General features: G+C 33.6%; 1 non-coding gene across 1 annotated transcript; it reads right to left on the bottom strand.

The window, feature by feature from the left end:
* Positions 1-22,266: 22,266 nt before the first annotated feature.
* LOC123458372 lies at positions 22,267-22,470 on the bottom strand. The gene has a single exon (XR_006635632.1). It is a non-coding gene; the product is annotated as a small nucleolar RNA SNORA73 family (small nucleolar RNA).
* Positions 22,471-26,336: the final 3,866 nt, after the last annotated feature.

Here is a 26,336-nt window from a genome sequence, read left to right on the forward strand (position 1 = left end):
CCAATGAATTTAATTAGAGTTACATACATGTTCATGAATCAGAGCATATACAACTTATTAGTGACTATACCATTGAAGAAAACCTCTCCTCCAGCAACCATTAATTGGCAATAAGTATTCAGGAAGGGAGAGGAACTTCATGACTTCCTCTACTCATCTATAATAAAATGCTGAAGAGTCAAAAGTTTTCCAGGTCTTATGAATGTAAATACAGGCACTACAAGGTCATAAATGGAAATGTCATGTTATATATGGAAGATAATAATTCACAGCACTCTTCCTCATCCTCTGGCTCTTACATTTTTCTTCCCCATTTTCTGCAATGTTCTCTCAGCCTTTGGTGTGTGCATAGGGGTAATATAGATGTCTCATTTAGCACTGAGCTCTCAACAATCCCTTATTCTCAGCACTTGGAAAAGTTTTCCCAGTAGTCTTTGTCAACTGCAAAAAAAAAAAAAAAAAAAAAAAAGAAGAAAGAAAGCAAGCAAGCAAGCACGCACCTCTGAGGAAAGTTGAGAACAGTATTAATATGTAGTTATATAATTGACTTAGTATTTTGGTTCTTTTTAACAGAAAATAGACAAATCATAAAGGACTTGTGAGTATTAAAACTGTAGACTAAAGCAGAGACATTGCATGTTAATTTTTTGTCATGTCCACTCTCAAATAGCATTACAAAATATTGTACTGTAAACTTCCATTCATTTTACTTTCAGAGTCCTGTACATACTGCAGCTTTTTCTATTGAATAATAAAAATAATAAATCAAAATCCCACAACTGGAAACCAGTTTTATCTTCTTTAATCAGAGAACATAATGGACTGCCATATGGCAGACCAACATGGATAGAGATGAATGGGAAGACATTACTTAGATAAGTCAATTTAAGCCTCAAAACACATCTGTATTTTTATAGATGATAAATACCTAGATTTGGTTCCATTCATGTTTTTAGTATTATAAGTAAAATATTACTTTATAGCTATCTGTAGGATGATTCTGGAATTGGAGTCATCCCTACTTCCTTTCAGCTCTACAGTATGCAGTTTGGTAGGATGTAGTACTTAGTATCTCCTTGCAACTGTGATGAGGTTAAAACAAACAAAACATTAAGTGTACTTTCCATATCTGACGTGCAGGGTAAAAACATGTTCTTCTTTGAGTTCTTTGTGGCAGGGAAGCTGTTTTGGTTTCATTTTGTCTGTGGTAGTAATGCAGTATAATTGCAAGATCATAAGAGCTGGAATCTGCCTGTCTGCAGTGGATCTGAGCTCTTTCATCTACCAACTATGTGCATGCTGGGAACTTACCTACATCTTTGTGTCTCAGTTGCCTTGTGGTAAAATGGAAATTAAATGAGTTTATATATCTTTAGGAAAGTGCTTGTACACACCCAGGCATAATAATATAGAAAGTTTGGAATTTGACAAATCTATATATAATCTTCCTCAACTTGAATTAGGTGTAAAAATAGGATGGAACCACAGATTTAATCATTAAGACTTCAAGGCCCTTAGAAATATATTATAAATAATACATACTCTGGTTTCTCTTCAGATCATATAAATACTTCACCTTTTTAAACAAATTATTGTTCAATACATATCTGAGATTGAATAGCATGGTAGGACTGCAAAGAAAAAAAAATCACATGTGCATCTCGGATCTATTTTGTATGAGGAAGTAATGACTTTTTAAAAATGTAATTTGTCTATGTACTGAGGCTCAATCCTTTCTGAGACTTTTGCTTTGAAACAGCTTCATAATGATCTTGAAATAATTTCTCATATCAGTGAATTCTGTTCTTTTTCATTCCCTTTCCATAGATTCAGTTTTGCTGTTGTTTTTCTTTATTTGGGCCTATGTAGATGGCCAAGTCTGATATAATAAAGTCACTCAATTCAATTCTCTCTCTCTCTCTCTCTCTCTCTCTCTCTCTCTCCATATATATGCATATTCTACATGGAAATTCTGTAAAGAAAAGAACAGGAAATTTCAGGCTTTTTATTGAGCAATTGCTGATTCATAATTGACTGAAAGCATAAAAAAAATCAAGAATTTACAAACCTGTTCCTATGTTCCCTAGAGACAGTAGAGATGTCTTTAGAATATTTTTTGCATATGTAGCATATTTGGGATGTGAGACACATTAACAATGAGAAGGGCTTTAGGTCACAGTTACTCTGCATCACTCTGATTTATCTAGGCTGAAAAACTGCTGGGGAAAAAAAAAAAAGTCCTTTTTGTGCCCTTGTCAGTGACTTCGGCCTAAAGTTATAGAGAATTGGCTCTGCCTGAGTCAGATAATCATTACAAAATGAATTTGGCTCCTGAACTCCTGATAGCTATGATGAACATCTAAGATTCTCTTCATTAAAGCGTTCTAGCATGGAAACGGTAGTAAGTGCTTATAAAACCCGAGCCAGGGTGGACAACAGTGAATTATACTTCCAACTGAGTATAGGTGATCACTTAACACGTGGTGTGATCCGGTGCTGGGTGAAGTTCTCCTTCCCTCTGGCTCTGGCAAGGGGCATTTCGGTCCCTGGTCAACCTGCTCAGGCCTTTCCTCCCAGAGCCGGAGCTGACTACCCAGCAGGCGGTGCGCTTCCAGCAGGGAAGTCAGAACGCTCCCTGGAGAGGGACATTCTGTAAAACACCGAGGTTGAGAACTGTCATCCTCGCAGCAGTAGGTGCATTTTCCTCAGAAATTAATAGAGCAAGCTGGGCAAAAATGTTTTTAAGCTGCATCTTCCCTAGAGTAAGATGCAAATTCAAAGCTCTTTTGAAGCCTTCGAATGAAAGTTGAAGATGAGAATTTTTAGGTTTTTTTTGACATTGATAGTATAGGCAACCCTAGCACAACGAATATTAAATTGAAATGCCAGATAAGTGGGATAGATGTTAGTTAGGCTGCCTCCAAATGCAGCCGCAACTCCTAGTTGAGCCTGTTCCTCCGGCACTTTTAACATGTGATTGTTGAGACGTGACTGTGAGTGAGGTGTGTACAAACAGCATTATCAGGGTATGACTGCTAAGTGTTTAGGGCATGCTAAATCTATTCATCCAGCAGTGCTGATGATGACAGTCATATCTGGTAGAAATGTCGTGTTTCTCACTGAAAGTTCTCTGTTTACAGTTCTGCAGGGTGAGGGGGGAGAAACAGTGTTACTGTGCCCTGCAAACAGCATGCTATAATCTTAAATTATATATCCCGTTCAAGAAGGTGAAACAAGAATTATGGGCTAAGCTTAAAGGAATGTACAGCCCATTATTGAGAACGATTTGTGACACATTTTTAAAGAATGCGCACATAAATATGTTTAGAATGGGATGGTGATGGCCACAGTAAAAGTTTCTGAAGCTTTGAAATCACCTGTTCTCTTCATGTGGTTAAATAGAGGAACAATCAAACCGACGCTATTTCTTCCTTTGGAGCATGTACAGGACTTGGCACTCCTCCCCACAAAAGTACAATAATTTCAACACTCCTCTGTATGCAGCACATTTTAGAAACATTCATATATCCCCATGCCTGCATTCTCACCTGATTTCAAAAGCTGCAGAGGTCTCTGTGTCCTTTGTCTCACTTTGCCCAGAGGAAACTGTGGTTCAGAGAGGTTAGACAATTTGCCTAAGAGAAGACAGTAAATTCTAATTAATTTGTTGATTCATGCGTGAATTCATTCATTCCTTCATCCATCTAGCCACTTATTCAAAGAATATTTATCAAGTTTCCTATTCTGTGTCAGTTACATTGTGTATGACGCATGTCTTAGTTCTGTGGCTGTTAGCAAGTACCAAAACCCTTCAATGATCCAGTTATTTCCTAGTGAAATGGACATGATGGTCAGGATGGTGGCACTTGGGAGGCTTCAGCAAAACAATCATTAATTCAAAGCCTTCCTATGCTATCCAGTGAAACCATGTTTTAAAGGCGGGGGTAGAAACTCCAAAAATTATAAAATATATGATACCTGAAACTAAAATTAAATTATATATGGGAAAATTGTGAAAATTAGGGACTTGAATAACCTTTTAAAATCTGTTTTTGTTACCTTATTCAACAAAGTCCCATTGAAGTCACTCAAAAGTTGTATTTTTCCATTACCCCTTTCTCATAGTCTTACTGATGTATACCTTACAAGATTCTGTTTATCATTTTCATTCTGCAGAAAATTAAAAAAGAAATTAATATTGAATTGCCTCAATTTGGGGTACTCTAATAAAATCTTTTGAAACACGATTATATATACTAAACAAGTTTTCTTGCTGCTCAATATTTCAGGTCACCCAAAACATGACATTTACTCTCAATTGCAGCATTTGTTATGAAAGTATTATCTTATATATGCATCCAATATTTTTACCAGGATTTGGATCCTCAGTCATGAAATTCCTGCCAGTACCAATGAGAAATTTGGAGATGACTATCTGGAAAGCATTGGAGCACTGTTGAAGTTTCCAATCACTCACATGCATTTACACATCTTAAACATGTGAACATCTAGAAAGGGGGAAGCAAGAGTCCATGATGTTGGTTTTATTTGTTTGAGTATGAGTTAAGGGATTTGTAAACGTTCTTTGCAGAAAAAGAGGGTAAATGTTTTAAATAATTAATGATGGAAAAATACTTTCAGCTTACTTGTGCACATGAGGAATGGAGTAGATTATATTAAAAGTTATCTTTCACACATTCCATAAAATTATTATCATATCAATTAAATGCTAGTGGCAAATATTTCAATTATCCTTAATGAGGCAAAGCCTATAAATGAGTATATTATATCTATAGCTATTCTTTTCAAAAACCAACAATTCTAGTTTGCTTGATAAAATCAATTCATAAAATGCAAATACACTGCAAACCTGGAGTTTATTTTAATGTAACATTATCATGTGGTATTAAAATAACCTTGCTGTTTCCTTTTGAATAAGATATAAAAATAATCATTTCAGATGTACATTAAAAAATAAAATTTTAACAAGATACACATTAGTGTATTCTTTCAGTAAATTGTCATCTTTCAAGTAGACTCAGAACTTCTTTTGTAATTTTACTGACCCCTCTGCTCCCTGTGCCAGCAACTCTACACATGCCATCTGTAACAATACGTCATGTTCGCCAACAGTGAAGATTACAGTTAAAGTCCTGAATTTCCATGTTGTTCATTCTCAAGTGTAAGTTTCAGGTTATAACTGATTTTGATCTTAACCTTTGGTTACACTGGCCATTTTCAATCTTTCACTTCCATGGAAAACACACTTATTAATTCTCTCAGCAATGTGCTTTCCTTAAATATATCTAGAGATTCAAATTTAGATGTCTGAAACTCCCTCTAGATGACATATTATTAAAACATCTGCCTTTCCATAAGCCATTCTGTTCCTTGCCATTCCACATGTCCTTTCTACTTCACCAGACAAAATTGCCCAATCTAAATTTCAGCTCAAGTGTTTGATGGTTTTCACGCTGAGCTCAAACTGTTAATGCTTCCCTGAGAGAATAGAATTGAAATGGGATTTAATCTAAAATAACAAAATAGAAAAAAGGATTTTACATATAAATAAGTAATGTCTGGAACATTCTTATGCAAGTTGATCTTTTTGAGATTTTGCACATAGTAGCAAATCGAAATGATACAGAATTGATGAGACACCAAGTGTATTGTAAATAAACAAATGCTTGCTATTGTAAAACAGCCAATTAATGTACTTTGTTGAAGCCTAATTTTAAATTAAATTTAAATATATATATATACATACATACATATATTTAACATAAAGACTTTTCCAAATATTAACTTTTAATTTGGTAAGGTTATTTTAAACTGTGACATTTTCAAATATCATGTTAGTTAACCACTGTGAACATCTTGGAAAATGCTAATTGGGATAGGAGATAATATCCGCCTTGGTAGAAGTGTTACTAAAGGCTTAGACTTGCAAGGAAGCATTCTTTCCCAGAACCCCATGCTTCAATTGACTACACATCACAAAGCAAATAACAAATTACATGTACAAAGCATTGCTTTGAAAACTAGAAGGATTGTCAAGAAATTTCCTGTGGTCTTTGCCAGAAAAAAAAAAATATATATATCATAGTACCAGACATGTGTTTAATACTCCTATCTTCTCTTTAAAAATGTACCTACATTTTACTTCACACTGATTAAATTGGAGAGAGAAGGAAATAGAGAATAATTTGTTGCATATGGAAAAAAATTAATAGGACTTACAAATCATATTTTTTTATGAAATTGTTGAGGCTGGAAGTAAAATGCCTTTTGACCGATTCTTTATTTCATGTTTTTAGTGTCATAGTTTTAATACAAAAATATATTGCATTTCAGGCCATATGTTCATTTGCTTCACCTACAATATGCGAGTAAAATAGCTCTCAGTTCACTCAGAGAGGGAGAAGGAAATGGAGTGAATTAGGAAGATGTTCTGTAGACATTAATGTAAGCTCTATACCACTCTGTTCAGGTAACAGTATTAGCAATCACAGTAAATAGTAAGACACATTTACACTTTGCTAATGTCACATTATGAACATCTGAACACAATAGGTAATGTTGATATACCTACAGGACACGATATGAATTTATGTTCACAGTCATTTGATATACAAACCTAAATTAATTACTATAAAGCAACAATTTGCTTATTTTTTTTTGTTTACAGTATATAATAAAGACAGTGTATTTTGTTTGTTTGGGCTGGCTTAGTATTTTGTTTTATGTCATCTTACTTATTTGTGTGTGTGTGTGTGTGTGTGTGTGTGTGTGTGTGTTTGCTTTTTTTTATTTTTAAGTAGGTTTTTACTCTAGTCCAGGCTGACCTGTCACTCACTTGGTATAACCAGAGTGGCCTTGAACTCACAATGATACTCCTATTTCTGTCTCTCATGGCATGCTAGAATTAACCAGCCTTTTTTGTTTGTTTGTTTTGTTTTTAAGCTGTGGCCTGGCTATATCGTCTGAGCTGGCCTTGAATGCTCAACCTTCCATATCACAGCCTCTAGAATTTCTAAGATTAGAGGTGTGCATGATAATGCCTAGATACATATTTTATTTCTTCATATTGCCATTGAAACTGATTTTCATTCAGAATGTCACAAAAAAATGAAATATATATATATATCCCCCAACTTTTTGATGCAAGTTTAAAAATCAAATAAAAGTTTTATGTAGATACAGGGTTGCATCATTTTAAAACTATATATATATATATATACATATATATGCCTGTGTGTGTATATAGTATAGATATAAGAGTGTGATTTAGCTACAAAAACATCTATTAAGGATGGAACTACATCATATATATATATGATAGTTTTATACTATATAGTATATAATTTACTATTCATAGCATATAAGTAAAGTATATGTATTGAAATTATATAGTATATATAAGATTATATGTTCATAATCACCAAAGTTAAATAATTTTCATTAAAAGTTATTTGTTATGAAACTAGAATAAAACTAGCTGTTAAAAATTCCCCATAAGAGTTAAAAAATAGCCAAGTGAAAACATGATTCCTCTAGTATAACATTTTAAGAATTTTGCAACTAGGGATTTATGAAAAAAAATGTTAAAAGGATTTTTACATCTATTTTTCTTTCATGTTCTTTGTAGGTAAAGCTTTTCCTTTAATATCAAAATCAATGCAACAATCTATATGTAGCTCTACTTGTAAACTACAGAAGTATACCAAATAAAAACTCCTTTTTCCACTGTCCCTTCATCAAAGAAAATCCATGAACTGTTTGATATACATCTGATTAGGGGCTTCCTATGAATAGATGTCTTGATATGATCAGATAAGTGATTTTTTAAGGTTTCATTTTCCATTTGTATGGATGTGCATAAAAGAAAATATTTGTGCTGTTTGCAAATTTTTTTCATGTTTCAATGAATTTGATATCTAGAATAATGGGACACTTGTGACCACTTGCTATGACATGTTCATCTGCTCATTGGTCTCATTAATATTACCTCAAATGTTATAATGAAGGATGAAGGTACATCCTAAAAATAACATTCAATATTTTATTCACTTGAATATAACTATTACCAGAAAGTGGTATGCAGTCTGTTTCAAAAGTCAATATTCTCAGAATTGCTCTCTGCTGCTAGTGTGGACAGAATCTAGGGACATCACTGATTCTATGAGGCACTGAGCTCAATTATTCATTCTAAACCTTAGTCTCCCTGTGAGCAAGAGAGATCATTATTATGTCTCCAGTACATAGGATGAGTTCCATAAAAGTTAGTTGTCATTTTCCTTATAAGTAATTTACCTTTTTTTATTTTTTTTGAGACAGTATCTAGGTATTGTAGCCAAGACTATTCAAGAATTCTCTTCAAACATCAGATTGCCCTTGAACCCATGATTTTCTTGTTTCAGTCTCACAATCTCTGGGAGTAAAATGTATGGCTGTTTCCAATATCCTTGGCATTTCCCCTTGTCTGGTACTCACAGTCAGTCACAGTCTTAAAGGATCAATATTTGTCTTGATTCTGTGAAGAGAAAAGAACTAACTGGGTGTGGTGGCAGGACACCTGCAATCCCAGAACTAGTGAGTGTAGTAAGAAAGAGGGAGCTGAAGGGAGGATGGGGGGAGATGGAGAGAGAGAGAGAGAACATTCATATGAGTTTTCTCAAAGTGTATTATTACAAATATTCTATTTTAGTACATTTTAGTATTTGTTGTTGTTAATATCTTGCTATGGTTAACTTGTGCTATAGATTGCACAGTTAGGCATAGAAAAAAATATGTAACTTATAGAGAGCTTGTTGCTATGTGATATCAGGCATCCATTATGGGGTCTTGTAATGTACCCTGCATGGATAAATACTATCTGTAGTATTTTATAATAATGACTAGCGAAAAAAATCCCTAAAGGCAGTGTAACTAGGACACATTATATTTTGCATGTTACACTTTATTATGATACTAATTAACAAAGCACAGACATAAGACATACTTAATGAACATCAAAGCAACTAGAGGTATTGATTAATAATCATTCTTTCTGAAGTTCAAGTTGACTCCCTCATTTGACAGTGAATATGTGATAGAATTTTTTAAATTAGTTTTGTACTCAGTGAATACAGTCAAGTTGATACCATTGTTAGCCTCTTCCCTGTCCTCCCCCCTCCACACCGATTCTTCTTGTTGGGATCTATGGTTCGTGCATTGTGGGGTTAGCCATCAGTTATGGGTAGGAATAAATGTTTCTATGTATCATGAACAAACACGTGGCTCTAACTTTCTTTCTGGCCCCCTTCCGCAAATTTCCCTGAGCCATGTGAGGTTCATTTTGGGTCTGCTTCTGTGATAAGTTCTTTTCAGGCTCTGTGTCTCAGGATATATGGTTGAGTGTTCTCTGTGTCTATCTCCTTCATGCTTGTGCTGGTACCAGGTTCACCAAGAAAGCAGCACTCTTATTTGAAAATAAATGACAGCCTCTGTTTCTGCAAGTAAGCTGAAAGTTAATTCTCCTAATATCACCTAATTCATCTATATTAAACAGTTTGTCTTCATTTTTATGCCTAGTAAAGAAGTCACTATTTATCTGTACCACTGAATCCACACAGAAAACAAACACTGTTGATTACCAGGCACACATGTTTAGTTATAAACTGCACATTTACTGTAGAAGTGGGAGTGATTATTTCAAATTATGTATTCCTAAAGCCAAGTTATTGATCTGTGTGTGTGTATGTTTCATTTTTACTGAAAGGAAGAGTTAAACACATGCTTGGTTGACAAGTATAGAAAATAAAAAAAAAGAACCTTTGCTTCTTCTACTCTATAAAAATGCTGTCATGCAAACTTGAAAGACAATCTCACCTTTGTTTTTGTCACTTTCTTTTTGCCAGGTGCCTTCTAGAAGATCTATTACATGATTTCTACCTCTGTATTTTACTTTTTTGTTGTTTTCAATTTTATAATTCTGCACAATGCTTTACATTCCTACTCAATTACTAAAATCTAAAGAAGGAGGCATAAATATAAACAGAAGAAAGGCAGGCCATACAATGCAAAGATTCTTCTGTCTTTTGATGTTAAAATAAGTAATGTATGAAAAATCTACCTTTTGTATGTATATAAAGGACATCCTGTTTGCTAAGGGTAAATGTGACTATTTTTTGCATTTTTGACCTACTTAGATAAAACTGCAAAAACAAACAAACAAACAAACAAAAAACCTTATAAGTAAGTCTTGGTTTCTACTGTCACACATTTTTAAAGACAATTTTTGTCTCTATATTCAAATGGCTCACTTGCCACTACCAGGTTAATGTTAGATAAATGTTTCCTTCCCCAGTAGTTTCAGAATGAGAAATCCACAAATTTTATCTTTGTTCCTGGTTCATATTGCTGTTTCAGAATATTTTTTTGTGATTACTTTTTATATAGCTCAAGAATGACCTAACAGTTCTCTGTGGTGGAAAGCATAAATTTACTTGCTGTGGTCACAATTAGTATGTTTATCCTATGATACTAATTGATCTAATTTCAGGAAAACACAAAAAACAATCATCATTTTTCACAATAAATTCTTAGCTTTCATATAGCAGAATACCTTCAAACTCTCCCATCATTCTTTGAAATAGTCGTGAAAGTGTCATAAACATACACATAGTATATATGTATATACCATATATATACCATATATATATATATGTGTGTGTGTGTGTGTGTGTGTGTGTGTGTGTGTGTGTGTGTGTATACACACACACCATATATATATATGGTAAAGGAAAAGCAAACTATTTTCTTGCCCCAGACAAAATGCCAGGGTATGCAAATTGAGAAAGCTATCAATACCAATTTCACCCATATTATTCATCTTATTATAAAAAATGTTTCAACCTTCTCTTTCAAAGAGAAACTGTTGCTTGTTCCATGCCAAGGGATGATCCGTACTGAACTTTTCCTTTGCTGTAGACAAAGCTTGTTCTCATCTCTATTTTAAACAACAGCACATAAACTTTCAACTGTTTCTTATTTTATATGTTAATAAATTACAAGGTTAGAGTCTGTACAGTTTTGTTATAATTTCTTTTCATTTTAAAAATAATCTGACTCATCCTTAGAATGGAGCTTGTTTTGTATTTGGCAGCATGTGGGTGACTGCCTGCATGCCTGTGTGATTTATCCCAGCTCATTATAACCTGATAACCTGATTTCATACTCTGCTGTAGCACAATACAGTAATCATACCAAAACAACACAGCAAGCAGTCACATTAGCTATCATTTTCCTTGATCACTTGAGAGAGATTAAATTTATTCATTTTGATGATAGATAATCAAATATTAAAACATGCTGAATGGTGATAGAACTATTGAGCTGTGGCATGCCCATTGCCAAAACAATATCTTATATACGATGTGCAATGCTTGTTGGCAAGATATTTGGAGGAAATTTTATCTGATCTTTTTTCTTTTCATTTGCATTTGGTTTATCTAAAGTGGAATCCATTCAATTTTATTGAACTGTAATTCTAGTAATTTACAATATTTACATGCTGTGGTTAGATTGAAATCAGTCCTTAATTCAAATTCAATCTAAATTTGCTGCATAGTAATTAGGGCTTTGTAACTGACACTAGGGGCCTATTGATTTAATGAAAAACTTAACCTTACAGTAAGTGTTTAATTAGTTGCTGTAGTAGATTTTGTTCTGTCCTAAATTGTGGACTTTAGAGAATCAGGTACTAATTTAAATTATACAACTATATAAAGATCAGAACTAATTTTTTTGCATGTAGCCTAACAGATGAATTAATTTCTTCCTCTTTGAAAAGGATAAAGAAAAGAGTCAGTAATGAAAGTAATTTCCTAACCTGCCTAATTTTATGTAAGGCTGGGCTAGCTATGCTGGAAATGATTACCTATGCCTGTTAAATATTGATATTGAGTTATGAAAATTAAAAGTCAATGGGAGTTCTACAAGGGTTATTTGGTAAATGGAAAACTGAAACAATAGACCTATTTACTTAGAGCTGAAATACTCTTTCTTAGAAAAGAGGAAAGATTACCTAAAGTAAAAATGAAGGCATTCTTCTTTAGTTAATATTAATCAGTTCTATTTTTAACAATTGCATTTATTAGTTCTATAAATGTGAATTTAAATGCAACTTTAAATAGTGGTGATAGGAGTGATTTTAAATGGTGTTACTGATATTGTATGTTTTTATAAATCTAAGTTGGAACCAACTATCTTAATTTTACTAGCTATTTTTTCCCAATTAGGCTTAGAATTATATATAATAATAAGGCATTAGAACACAGAAAATTTTAAACTGAATTTTAACCTGTCGATACTCTGTCAGGTCTACAATTCATTTCTTTTAGTACACATTTGTGTTCCTGAAGCTAGAAATAGTGATGCTTCTATATAAAACTGAGAGATTGATGCCAAAGGAAAAAAGATTTCTGCTGGCACATTATTCATCACTTGTCTAATTTATATTAGATGTACTCAAGGTAAAGGGAAAGGAGATTTTTTTTTAATTAGCCAGTATTACTTTTACTTTTCAGTTCTTATAGAGCCAAATAAAGCAGCTTTTATCGGTGAGAATCAAAAAGCAAAATTCTAAATAATAGAGTGATTTCAAAACATCCCAGAAAGATAATAAAGACAACCTAATTAACATATGAAATTGACATAGGGAACTAATGGATATAGTTAATTCATTCTTCCTGCATTGATGTCTCAGATCCCAGTGGGTTAACTGAACATTTTAGTGTTGTTCAACCTTGAGTTTTTTTTAAAAATATAAACATAATTGTCAAATAAGTAATATATGATAGGCTCTACATTATGACTTCAAATGCTTAGAACACCTGTTTCAAATAAGCCAGTTTTTACTAAAATTAAAAATGTTTAATTCAAGTATATATTTTGGAAATTAATTTTACCAGAATGATGAGTGATGAATTATAAGATTTAAAAGTCTTCATATGAAGAGATATTACAACACCATTCAGTAACTTGAAAGAGAAAATACTAATATATGTGTGAGCTTATCTAAGACTTCATTTTGTGAAAAGACTTTGAAAAAAAAAAAAAGATCTTTCTTTCCTTGACAACGTCCAAGATTCCGACTTCACCACCTTGATGATACACAAAACTCAGACCTCACCCCTCAACACACCTCAGCAGGAAGGCGATACACACCAGGCACAGACGGTTGAAAACTACATACTCGTCTCCCTTTAATGTTTGTTCTGATGAATGGCACTCACAGAAGCCATATTGCCCATCTCTCAGAGTGGCCTTCGCTGCCAGCACAGCTGAAATCTGGAGGCTTGCCGCATTCACATTGTCAGCTTAAATACCCAGGAAGGACTCAAACTGGGAATAAGACAAAGTACTATAGCATGTTGATCCACTCCACTGGCCCCACCAATTAGCTGTGAAGAATATGGCTCATTTAGAAGTGTGTATGATTATACCAAAGCAAAACTGAAAATTAGATATATAAAACAGGAGGTCATTAGCTTGCTCTTGTCTTATCTGCAGCTAAATGAATCACAGGTAAAATCAGTCAGGAAAAGTTAGAGCTTCTTAAGCCATGAAGCCCTTTCTTACGTACTTACTTTCCATGGATCTCTATAAGGAAAGCTTTAGCACTATTTACAATACCACAGTTAGTGTTGTGTTACAGCTTTCATTACCAACCTCTGCTTGCAAAGGTGCATAGCTTAAACATATAATCTTGTTTAGGTTAAGAAGAAAAGCAGTGTGGTTGATTACATATAGAAAAGAAACCTAAAGACAATATCCTCCCAATTAATAAACAGTAGAGTTTTGAAGTAAGCCTCAGTGATGTCTGGTATGTGTTAATGATTTCATATAGATTGAGTATATAATATTCTAAGAAGAAATTAAATGTATTGTTTCTGAAATTTATACTTTTAAGATATTTATATTTGTTAGCAAAAAGGCACTCTTTATAGATGAAATATCCAAAAGTGGATAAAAGAAGTTTGTAATTGTTTAAAAATCATGTTTATAAGTTTCATGAAGTACAGGAATTATATACTTACTATAACCAGATATTATGAGGATTACAAGGACATACAATACAACGCAATCTTGTTCTAAAATACAGTTAACTAGAGAACATAAAATATTTTCTAAGTGCTATAAAAGTGTAGTAGTGCTTTAAAAATTTATTTATTTATTTATTTATTTATTTATTTATTTATTTATTTAATTATTTACTTGACAGAGAGGGAGAAAGAGACAGATAGAGAGAGAGAGAGAGAAAGTGGACATGCCAGGATCTTCAACTGTTGCAAACAAACTACAGATGCATCTAGTTTACTTTGGCCTGAAAAATTGAACCTGGGTCCTTTGGCTTGGCAGGCAAGAATTCTAACCTCAAGGCATTGCTCCAGCCCTATAATAGTACTTTTATATGCACACTTAAATTAGATACCTTGGAGGGCTGGCTTGTGGTTACTTTTTATTTGACAATTTTTTCATTTGATTCTGGAACTGTTAGGAGAATCTCTGTAAAAACATACCTATCTGAGTACATTTTGGCTTCTTTCACAAAATTCCATAAACAATTGGCATACAGACAAGAAGAAGTCTTCCATTCAATTCTGAGAAGTCAAACATCAAGATCCAGTGTCTGATAAAGACCAACATTTTGGTAACAATACTGTGTTTCAGATGGTGGAAGTAATAAGGGGAATATATTGGGCTTCCATTATAACAGCATTAATGCAGGGCTAGAGAAATGGCTCAAAACGCACTTGCCTGCAAAATGTAATGACATGGGGTTTAATTCCACAGTACCGATGTAAAGCCAGATGCAGAAATGACACATGCATCTGGAGTTCCTTGGCAGTGGCTAGAGGCCTTGAGGTACCTACCCTCATTCATATTCTCTCTCTCCCCTTATAAATAAATAAATAAATAAATAAGTAAATAAATAAATATTTAAGTGCACTAATCCTACTCATGAGGCTTAGCACCAAAGACTTAATCATATATCAAAAGAATGTTAACCTCCTAGTTTTAACCCACTTGGAAAAAAAGAAAACATTTTGGAGGATATAAATAAGACTATGACAATATCTGAAACATTTCAATACATCTGGCAACTACAGTACCCACCAATTAAAAGCCTAAGCACTTGAAAATCAAATCTGGGAGACTTCTCTCAACATAGATAATTTGGTTTATAGTGGCCCCCATTATATTCAAGCTTCCAAATCACCATCAGTATTATAGTAGAAAGAAATTTCGTTATGTCTACCTCTGAGGATAAGATGGACATGAGAATTTATATTCTGATTATTTGGCTCCTATGCCCTATTTGGAAGATCATCTTTGAACTTGTATAAAATCATCCCTTGGAAGTTTTCTATCCAGAAATTAGCAAACTTTCTAGGAGGAGAGCCAGAGAAGTAGGAGAGCTAACTTCTGGTATACCCAGCCTAGGAGTGAGCTAGCTGCCTCTAGCAGTGGCCTGAGGAAAAAGAAATTTGTAAAGAAATTTATTTTAAGCCATTAATGAACTTGTTACATCTTCTGCTCTGATCTTACTGTGACCGTGGTTTCTTCTGCATGCATGTATTCATTGGCATTTTTATTCAACAGCCAAAAACCAGAGGTACATAAACAAGTAGTATAATGTATATGGAAATAATGAACTTTTGACTTAGTAAAATCCTTAAACATTTATTAAAGGAAGGGATTTAGGTGTATGGCCTGCTGAACTCTGCTGATTCAATATACACATATACTCTGATTAAAAATAAGCACAACTGTTGTCTTCAAAAGATCTATGGGCCCATAATGACTGACTTTGTTGTCTTGAACACTAAGATCTGCATTTCTTATGCTTTTCTCTGAGTTGAAACACATGTCTGAGGAAACTGGGCAAAGAGTATCGCTTAAGACCAGTCAGCATCTCTAAACATCGCTTGTCAATGTTTATCATCTCTGGTGTTTATGCTGTTTATGACAAAGGCACACACAAAGGAAACCTAGTCATATGGCTTTAAGAAGGTGTATGATATGGTAAATTTAAACAACTTATAGGCAAGAATTTAACTTCTCACTGCAGTAATCTCAGAAAACTTATTTGTAAGTTCCATAAGAAATGTCCCCACATTTTACCCCATAGTTCATTCTAATATTTTATATTATAGTTCAATGCCATATTTTGTTCTTGGAGCTCAAGCTCACAGTTCATCCCCAAACTCCAGAGGCAATATTGATTTTTGATGGTCAACAAAGTACTGATTCATGCACTGAACTAATCTTTCAGATTGGAATAGATAGTCAAAGAACACTGGAGGAAAAGCTGTGGAACAAACTGAAGCTGTAAAGTCAGGTCAGGCAGTTAGTTGGATTCTTGACTTTTCCACTGATGTGTAATTGCACTTCAGAGGTCTGTTTCCTCTAAATAGGAAACATGACCTCCACCTTGCATGGTGACTTTGAAGGTCTGATTGAGGCTTAACATCCATTCCATCTACTCCCTTCTCTGTAGATAGAAGCAAGAGGATGCATTGTAGGGACTTGTAGTGTGCCAGTGTATTTTGGACCATCTCCAAAATGTTCCCACCTTTGATACTTCTGAATTCTCATCTGTGTGGGATTTTGGAGCTTACTGAAGTACAAAATAGGATAAGACCCAAAAGGAACATATTTAAGAGATTCATTTTGAAATCCAGCCATCAATAGTAATTTAAAAAAAAGATTTTGAATTAAGATGAAAATAAGAAATAAACTTTAGAAAAATGTCAAATGTATCATCATTTGGACAATTTTCTAAAACTTTCTGTAAGTAATACTGGTATTTAAATACCTGTATTGGTTACTTTTTTCATATTGGACAAAATACCAGACAAAACTCAGTTTAAGGGTGGAAGGGTTTATTTAAGCTTGCAGTTATAGGTTGCAGTCCAAGTCTGTCTTGTTGGAAAAGCTCAGTGGGAGGCAATCAAAGCAGAGCTGGTCATTTATCCCACAGTGGGGAAGTGAGGAAGAGGGCTGATGCTCACCCACCTCTCTCCTTTCTATACAGCCCAGAATGCCATCCCAGAGAATGGTGCTATGCCCAGTTTCCATGAGTCTTCCCACCTCAATTAACCTAATCAAAATAATCCTTCACAGGTATGCCCACAGGCTCACCTAATTTATATAATCATTCACAGGTGATTCTGGCCCAGAAAGCTCACAGTCAATATAAACCATCATACTACCCAAGTATCCATTTGCCATCATAATGCAATACAATAAATTAGATTGTAGTCAAATTTACAGTAAGAGACTATTTTTATTTATAGGCAGAGTCATATATATAGTAGCATATTTAAGTGCATTGTAATATCAAGTTTTATTTGACAAGGTAAGTGTATAATAGTCGGAGCCACCAAATTACCTTAAACACAATTATCAGAATGGAATATTTGCCAAAGTAATGATCATGGCCTCATCAGAATCCTGGCAGATCTGCCTCTCTAGTGTTCTGTACTAGTGAAGGTCTCGGACAGTACAGCCTTCTTACCATGGCTGCGGATGGGGAGATCAAAGTGCCTTCCAATAACATCCTCTGGAGAACTCAGCCAGACAGGTAAGTGATCAGAGGGAGACACTCGCTAGACATCACTGGCTGCTGAGAAAGCTCTGATTCATCTGTGGGCAATGACATCACAAGTCCCCAAATGTTCAGTGTTTCTTCATAAGCAGACTCTGGCCTCACAATTTCTTAATTGTGCCATGAACAATATTGAGTCTTTGCTGTGTCTTTACAAAACTCCTGTTCATATCACTTCGAAATGTCCTTTCATAAGGCAAAGCTCTTTTATGCAAGGATACTAGAAAACTCCAGATAAGCAACTGAAACAATTTCAAATGTAGCCACAGAAACCAGGACAGAATTTTAAGTGCACTTTTGTATGTATACATATTTGTGTCCTTCGTATGCATGTATATGCATTCAACACTAAAATTCAGATAAACCTGAGAATAAGCCATTTAAAATATAATCATATATTTTAACTTTAGCCATATTATGTTTCAGTTAAACTCCTAGTTCAGGAACCTTGGCATTTGAATCATCTGGAATGTATAATATTTATTTTTAAAGTTAAATAAAAAATTGACTACATAATTAGAATATAACAGGAACAGTAGCTCAATACCATGTGTACATTTGTGTACATGTCAATAAGAAATTAGAAATAACATATTTAACAGGCTATAATATTTTAAATTTCCTAGCTAATTTCACTTCTTTGCTACTAATTTTAAACATAACATTAAATCAAATGTCATGGAAAAGTTTATTTTCTGCTCAACATGTACTTTACTAAAAAAAACAAAAATCTACTTCCTTATACATTAGGGCACATCTTTGGTTTAACAATTACTTTTGCAATAGTTCCAAAAGTTTTCATTAGAAAATAGGTTCAATACAATTCATCACTATTTAGTAGCTTACATTGTAGCATGCTTGGGGTTAATATTATAATTTATATTGTGTTAAACTAGGTTTTGTCTGCAATTTGATGAGGGAATATTTTAATGTATTCCTGGGGATAATTCAGTATCACCAGATGGTATTTTGCCATCCATAGGTTCCACTTTGCCTGTTTTGTAAGTTTATGAGAGCCCACAGGGAGGTGCTGAGGCATCCATCCATCCATTCAATAATGTATCTGGGACAACTCTAATACTGCAAACAACTTTATGAGTTTAAACAGCATCCACTATTATGACTTTGACAAAATTGAGTACAATAGCCATTCCATGTGAATAGAATGTACTATTAATTGTTCTAATTAGGGGCAAAAGGGCAGAATATTTTTAGGGCTACAGAAATCTTACTTGTTTTATCAGATTCTCATCCTGAGTTCAGAAAATCATTTTAGTAGCAACAATCTGTTTATTGGTAAGAATTACAATCATAACAATGGTTGTTCCTGTTATCATCAGCCCAACTCATGTTATTTTAAGAATTGAGAATCTGTAATGGGATGTGTGCTGTGCAGAACTTTTACCCTTTGATGAGTCTCCTGAGTCTTGTGCTATGGAGCAAATAATTTTCCATCTGTCTTCAGATTTTGCAAAGGATCATGGTCTTTATTGACTTAAAATTTTCTAGTCATCTCTCAATTCACCCCTGCAGAAATGCAATTTCACATCTTGTATACAACATACCTATCTAATGTATTCCAACACAAAAATTAATCTGTAGTAGTTTGCTAACTAATTTTGACTCAAGTTGTATAGTCTTCCTGAAAAATGTTTTGTTTTTTTTTTTAAATTTTTTATTTATTTATTTGAGAGCGACAGACACAGAGAGAAAGACAGATAGAGGGAGAGAGAGAGAATGGGCGCGCCAGGGCTTCCAGCCTCTGCAAACGAACTCCAGACGCGTGCGCCCCCTTGTGCATCTGGCTAATGTGGGACCTGGGGAATCGAGCCTCGAACCGGGGTCCTTGGGCTTCACAGGCAAGCGCTTAACCGTTAAGCCATCTCTCCAGCCCATGTTTTTTTTTTTTTAAATTTTGAGTAATTTTAGAATTTATTTATTCCTTTAACAAGAAGGAATAGAAAGAACAGTAGGAGGCATTTGACACTAATCCTCACACTTGGGACGCTGAGGCTGGAAGATTACCATGAGGTCACACAGCTACCCTCGGCTATATGTAGTGAGTTCAAGTTCAGCCTGGGCTACAGTGTGAAACATTGTCTTAATACAAGTATAAACAAAAGAAGAAAAAGAATCAACTGATAGAATAATATAAAATGAGTATTATCTAGAACAGTAAAGATCATATCAAAGTTCAAGTTTTAATTTTTCCTTATTTCCTTGAAAATTTTTCTATAAAATAGATATACAAGTTGAAGCCACTATTGAAAAGTGAGTAAATTACTTATCTTCACATTTTTAAGAATAGGTATATATGTACCAAAGAGGAAGCAAATGAATATTTTGATTGTACAAAATGAAATGGAATATTTTTACTCAAATATATTTTATCTTAACTGTTGCCATTTCTTTTACCCCAATTTTTAGAAATAAAGCCTTTGATCTGATAATAAGTGGGTTATTTCTCTTAACTACATATAATATGTATATTTTAAAAATTAAAACAAAGCTACTAACAGGTAGTATTCCAGTTCTGTGTTCTATTTTAGGACTTCTCTGAGAAATAGAGATGGTCCTGGCAATTAATCACTTTTGAAAGCTGTTGAATAGTGCTAAGTAATGATTCCCTTGAAATTCATTTTTGAAAGTTCACAGAGATGAGTGCTATTAAGTATATTATTCTATGTATGATTTTGCTTTAAACCAGGAAAGTGGACATTAATTTGTAGTTTTCTCTATTAGTAATTTATCTACTTATGTCACTCAGTTCACTTAATATATCCTGACAGTTTGGTCTTAAAAAAGAAGAAATGCATACCACTTCCATAACCTTCAAGCCATGTTTTGGAAATCATATAATATTACCTTCCTCATTTCTCCTATTTTAATGAATGTCATTTTAAATGCAAGGATACATTTGGTTAAGTAAGTTTTCCTTTCTTGTCAGTAGTAGTAGGTAAACCTTGTATTTTATTATCTAGATTGACTATTGTACAAACAGTACTTGGCTTTACTACTATAGAGTAATTAGTAATCGTTATATATATGAAAGAAGGGCTGTGTGAAAATCCTTGATAAAAGACTCTATAATTTGAGGGATCTTTAAATGTGTGATAAAATTAGACTTGTATACACTTTCAAAAATATGTAAATTTTGTTTCTGTCTTCACAAAATTTAACATACTTTAGAAAGTCTCAATAGAATAGTGATGGAAATTCAGTTCATCCTTTCATACCTAAAAAAGAAACTATGTGAATTAAATGAAACAATAACTGTAGAGAATAATGGTAGTCTGAAAACATGAATGCAATATGCTAATTGTTATAATGACATTGTGCAAGTACAAATGTAAAATTGTGGAGAACAGCCATAACAATCTAGCTCTGGCAATTTTGGTTGTTTGAAATTACTATTAAAGTGCTCCCACCCAAATGTTAATATATATCTTGGGTTGCAACCCAAACTATAATCATGAGAATATTTTCAATCTTATTGACACCAGTACAATGTATTCTATGTATATATTTCAGATTTTACAGCCTAGCTTAACTGTGTTGTAAAATATGATTTGATACAGTTATGGTGCTACCCTATGCAAATCTTTCTATCTTTTCTGGTTCATTTTTCTTGTCTATTATTTATAAAATTAGATTACATAATCTTTGCTGCTGAAACCATGCCTTGCTTTTCACACATACCTATTTAATACTATTTTGGAAAGTCATATTGGGACAAGCTTCTTTCTAATTCTGTGTGTGAGTCTGAATGTTTGTGTGTGCATGTCTACTTATGAATACTTTTGTATCTGGGAGATAAATATGTTGATTATAGTAAGAAGAAAACATATATCATTTGATTAATTACATTTTTTAAAAAAAGTTGAGAGAAGCAAAAGCACTATAAATTAATTCATTGTGAGGAAGAAACTTTTGAATACCAAACACAGAACAGTATTTATACTTAATGAACAATAAATATCAGAGAATTTTTTGTCTCAGTATGTAACAATTCTTCTACCATAATCAAAGTTGACACAGAAAAACTTCATAGTTGTGTTCTATACATGTAAGCTTGCTCAGAAATTACAGCAACCAAGAAAGCATGGCATTTCTGGCCTATTTATTATAGGGTCAACTTTTGTTGTACCTGGAGTAAAGCATTTAAAATGTTGTACTGATGAGTTAACATATATGTTGATATGTATTATTCCTGATCTCTTCTATTCCTAAAGCTTTAACATGAATTCATCATACCATCCTACAAAATGTATCTATTCATTGCAGATCTTTATAGAAGAATCAATTGCTATTTACAGCATAAACAATAAATATAGCAATGACTATGATGATGCTAGTGAATACTTATAAAAATCTTAGCCAGGCTCTCACATGCCCAGTGAGATCTGAAAACATTGTATGTTTTTGATAGACATATGGAAGAAAAATCACATCTGCCCAAAAGACATTAAACTTCTGGATACAAGCCTTTGGCCCACTTTTAGTATATTTTGGAGAGATAAATATATGGGTTTAGTTTAAAAAAAATCAATACAGTTTCAGGCCAAGGCAATTCTTTCTAAATCATGTACAACATAAAGAACAGGTGATATGATTGTTTCCTGCTTGGCTTATCTCCTCAGTCATCATCCAAAGGACTCTGGGAAGTCCTAGGAATATGCAGATGCAGTCTCAAGGCCCAGCTTTGTCTCCAACATTGTGGTAAGGGACTGTACACCATGGGGCAAAACCCTGTGCTTCCCTACACCACCTGGACAGAGCCCAGGGAGAGTGACCTCCCAGGATATTCACGTTGGATATTTTTGAAAATAAAATGGGCCAAAAATGAATTGAAAATTGCTACCAGCACAACATCAGCACACAGGCAGAGTAAATGATCAGAAAATGACAAACCACATTTATTATGTTGTAGTCACTAGCAAGTACATATGGGGTATATTTTATGATCACTTCGACCTGTCAGAGAAAATGAACATGAGACCTCAGAGAAATAACTGAAACAAGGGTGGGGGAACAATTAAAGTCTGGAGAGCAAAGTGAGGCAGATTTGGTAAATATGATACTATTTACTTTATAGTCAAAATTAAATATTTGTTGATGAAATGTTGGAAAGACATTCAATAATTCTTTCCTTTTAATTTGTGTCGCCAGCCTACTTCCTATTAAATTTTTGCATTATTCATTCATGTGTTACTTTAATAGTTTTCCTAAACATTCTATACATATATGCCTAAGTGTGTTTATATAGAAAACAATCAGCAAGCCACATATAATTAAAAATGTAATAAGGTATAGAACTGGTACTATATCTTGGTGTGCAGCATTTGCCTAATATGCTCAGGGCTCTTGGTTTCATTTTCAGCAACGTGCAAAAATAATAAAATAAGTTTTCAATGAGAAAATACATTTCTTTATTTAGATTTGCTCTTACCATTAAAATAAAATGTCAATGTATAACTTTTTAATATATGATTTTAAATGTTACATTAAAAATGGTCAGCATTTATCTGAGAACAACACATTCATTTGCATTGATTCACAATGGAGTGAGTCTGAAAGTACATGTAATATGCACATGCCAAGTGAATTCATTAAGACCAGTGTGATTACAGTGAATGTCAAATGAATTAATAATAATAGGACTTCTAAGTGTTATCATTATGTTCACAGTATGTTACTGTTTTTATACTTATGAGCCCTTAGGATAAATGACACTCACATATTACCCTTGTATATTAACTATATCTGGATAATCAAAGGTTGATCTAGCAATTTGTGTGAGCAGTAAAAAATTTTAGTCCCCTAAATACAAATAAATCACTATTATTTATAAGTTTCAGAGTAGAGTGAGTCAATATTTTAGATATCAATTATAAATGGCATTTGGAGTCTACCTCCTACATATTCACTGAAATGTTAAAGCCTTTATAAGTAGTTTTCATGTCTAATATCTTGAATGAAGAATTTAGATTATGGCTTTTTCTAGGATTTTATATTTTTCTTTAAGAATATATTATATTAAAAATGCACATGTACACACACATACATTTGACCTTTATTCTAACAAAAGTTTATACAGCAATACAAATAGGACATCTACTCATTGAGTCTCATTTACTATATATTATAACAATTACATCTATATCAACATCTATTTTTCTTTACATAGGCTACATAGGCTTTTATCCCTAAACCTTTGTTCCACATTCCTCTGAGGGCCTTCTTCAGTAGTGTCCTTGGTGTTCACAGTGGGGTAGGCAGGACTTCTGTCAGTCTCTGTGGGTGAGCAGGCCACCTTAAACTAACATGGTGAGCATGTATCATCACAACTGGCTCTTTTTGAATATAAAATACTCTGAGTTTCATATAGTCAAATCACAAAATCACAAGCATTTTTTAATAGCACAACAATTAAAAAAATAGCCATTCTGCCATTTCTTTCAGAGTTTCAATCACTGGCTTAAGTGTCATAAATACGATGTGTCTGAAGTTTTTAGGTAAGACAGCATGTGGAAAAATGTTTATAGGATGTCACTGCCACTAAACTACATCTCCTAACTCTTGTTTCTTGAGGCAGGCTTGAACACTAGACATGACCTCTACCAAGAATAACCATAGTCCACACCTACATTTCTTTCCTATCAAAAAAGTTAAGTAAATTTCAAAGGGAAGTCAATAATGCTTGGTAAAGATGCCTGTGAAAATGCCATTTTGGTTGATTACAAATTCAATAATAGTCAATTGTGTGAGAAAGTCAAACACTAAAATTTTGGGAACACATTTACAAATTCATAGTACAAAAGTCAAGGAGATAAAAGATCTTTGTGGCATTATTTGTTATATTGAATACAAAGGCCTATACTCAGATCTAAACATGACATCAGGAGATCACAAGAAGGCATTTACATATATGCTGCTTTCAGACAAAAGAAGTGATATGCCTAACAGAGGATAAAAGATGCTACATGGGAGGTTATTGAGGAAAATAATAATAATAAAATTTAGTCGGAGAGCAGGAGAGATGGATCAGCAGTTAAGATGCTTACATGCAAAGCCAAGTGACCTGGGTGTGATTTCTCAGTGTCCACATAAAGCCAGATTCACAACGTAGGGCATATACCTGGAGTTTGCTTGTTGTGGATAAAGGCCCTTGTATGCCCATTCTCCCTCCCTCTCACTCTTTCTTTGCAAGGAAATAAAATTAAAATAAATTAAAAACAAAAATAAAACAATTCAGTTGGAGAGCTGGATGTGGTGGTCCCAGCCTTGGGGCGGCTGAGGTAAGAGGACCATGATGAGTTTGAGGTCACCCTGAGGCTACATAAATAATTCCATCCCAGCTTAGGCTATAGCAAGTTCCTAACTTGAGAAGCCAATATATGTTACTGGCAGAATTATAGCAATGATCATATTTATATAGGGATGACATGAAACAGTGAAAATTTTAGTCTGTGACAAACTAAAAAATAGAACCATAGTTAATGGGATGTGGATACAAGGTTGTGTTTCACTGGAAGAGTGGGCTATCACCTTGAACCTGAAAATAGATTGACTATTTCATGAGTAGGTAAATTCAACACCAGTGATTAAATTCAAGCAGATGTTTAAATGCTACCCTATCAGAGGTGGGGCACATTATAATCTCTATTAACTAGTAATTATTAATTAATAAAGCATTAACTAGAAGATAGGATAGTTACTCATAGTAAGAAAAAAAAGTATTCCATCAAGAGCATTCATGAACAGAGGGATAGGTAACTCAAATAAAATAACATTAAATAAGACATTTATTATACACAATTTACTCATGCATTTATTCTAGTGTGGTTTAATAATTGTTGTATCATACTAACACTAAATCAAGACCCACAATTTGGAAAACCCTGAACTGAAGACCACTGACAACTGCATGATTCTATCATTCTTTTCAGTGTCCATGTGAGGAAAACAGCACCCATGGTTAGAAACTGATGTTACATAATACATTAACAGTTGTAAGTAAATAGAGTAGTGTTACAAATTCACTGTGATTCTCTCCACTATTGGGACTTCAACTTATTTTAAAATTAGAGTAATTGATATAATAATATTGGATGCTTCAGTTATTTAATTATGTATGTACAGATAATGTTTTATCAGTAAAGTCTAGAACCTTCATGGAATGGATATGACAGAGATTCAGGACATCTTGATAATTCTCATTACTGAAAATGGAAATGTAACATAGAAAGACTTTGTAGGTAGTAGACATAAAGGGACATAAATGGGTAGAAGAAGATAGTGTTTATGTACAGTTACTATTAGAATGAAGATCAGAGAAGAGCTAGAATTAAAAAAAAAAACTTCAAAATCAGTCTTCCTATAATTTTTATTACCTACCAACCATTGCCTAGGGTTTTGCATACTTTATTCCAATATTCATGATGACCCCTACCTGACATTTCTTATACGTTAGGCAAGGAATAGGACATGTGGTAGACAGCCAAAATGAATCATTTAAAATTGGTCCAATTGCTTTGTAAAGAATATAATAAATAAGGTGCTGAGGAAATGGCTCATCTAGTAAAGTGCCTATCCAGAAGATTGAGGACCCAAGGTCAGATCTATAGTACCTGCAAGAATATCAGGTGCAGCTATGCATACCTGTAATCTCACAGTGCTG

The sequence above is a fragment of the Jaculus jaculus genome, chromosome 1 (assembly GCF_020740685.1).
Source record: "Jaculus jaculus isolate mJacJac1 chromosome 1, mJacJac1.mat.Y.cur, whole genome shotgun sequence".
Classification (NCBI taxonomy): Eukaryota; Metazoa; Chordata; class Mammalia; order Rodentia; family Dipodidae; genus Jaculus; species Jaculus jaculus.